Raw genomic sequence first — 1,628 nt, 5'->3', positions numbered from 1 at the left:
CAAAAGTTAACTATGAAGCACGAGGAGGTTAGCTTAAACATAAAGGATTCCAAAGAGTTAGATGTCATGGCAATGAAAATGTATGTTATGCAAGACTTACATATCCAAGGTGAGACTTTCCATGTTGACCATAACGAATGGACCATGGTCTCAAGAACCCCAATGGTAGAGCAACCTACTCCAACATTGCATTGGTGCAAGGTTGACTATAAGGCCTCTGTTAAAGCCTTTGTTAAAATGAGGTGTGATAGGTGTGCCTTGAAAGAGAAAGCTACACTTCTAGATCAAACTGTTAAAGGTACCTATCATGAATAGGCATGTAGCTTCACAAAAAAAGGAGAAAATAGTAGAAAATGCATTCTCATTAAAACTTAGGTCACATCTTTGAGCAGCAGAAAGTCCCCAGAAAATGCATAGGCTTGTCCAGCTGGGTATTCATCCTAAGCATTTGTTTTCTTGTTGGTTTTAGTTCTTTTTCATAATTGTGCTTCCAATCTCTTCAAAATGTCTGCATTCTCCCAGCTCAATAATAACAGATGACAAGATGTCCAAACCCCCTAACTCTAACAGTCATGGGCAAGACAGGGGACTGATATGCAGTATCACTATCAAAAATCATCAATGACTTTGAGAGGGTCAATGCAATCACGAATGATATCCTCAGGGAAGTGATTAGAGAGCTAAGGTGACCCAACCATAAGATCATATCCCTTACCACAAACTCCTAGCCATGGGATAGATAGCCACTAAATAGGCTATTAATTCCCAGCCCTCGAGAGACCATTTTACCATAATCCCAACAAAGAAGGTCTCCCACTACTTTTTCTCCAACTGCATTCTGTAGATGCTCCAACAGTATGCTCAAAAATTCCTTCTGCCATTTCCTCACGGAATCCAATCTGTAGCGTAGCTACCAAACACATGAAAACATGACATGATGTACAAATTTCATGTTTCAGAATCCCGACTCATCTAAGATGCACAACACATTCTGGTTCTGTTTTTCCATTTTTAAAATCTTACCTTCCAATTCAAAAAATATCACCATATTTCACAACATTCTATGTAAGGTTTGGAAAAATTTCATACGAGCTTTCTAAAAATGACCTTAAATATATCTTAAATATGCATATATGTCAAAAATGTTGCACAAACTTCTTTGGTTTTCAACTTTAAAATTTATTCTTTTCTATTAGGTGGAAAGGGGCTAAAAGAGAGGGAAATGAGTCGTTTTTAGCTTTTTCTATAGTTGTTGCTTGTTGTAAAACACTGTTGGTTGTTTGAGATATTTGGATGGAATTTTAAAGAGAGGTGGACTATGATGGCTTTACTTATGGGGAGTATTTGGAGTCTTCTAAATCGATCTGAGGTCAACCTGAAGGAGATTCTCTGTGATTTCCTGTTCAGCAGGTTCATTTTTCCTTTTGACAAGCTGCTATGAAGATCCTTCTTCTGCAAATGAGCCCTTCCCTTCCTTCTCATTATGTTGGATTTGTATTCTCACATCTTAGTAAAAAATATTTTACAAATGATTTGCAATATTGATTTATTTCTATTTTTGTTAGCTGTATTTCAACTTCTTAACACAATATCTTTTTTTCTTCCAATTCTGTTTACAGCAACTGTCA

This window comes from Pinus tabuliformis, chromosome 2_1 (assembly GCF_031772625.1).
Source record: "Pinus tabuliformis cultivar Carrire ecotype Pingquan chromosome 2_1, CPIR1, whole genome shotgun sequence".
Classification (NCBI taxonomy): domain Eukaryota; kingdom Viridiplantae; phylum Streptophyta; class Pinopsida; order Pinales; family Pinaceae; genus Pinus; species Pinus tabuliformis.
The sequence above is the reverse complement of the archived record's forward strand: the minus strand, read 5'-3'. Positions refer to the sequence as shown.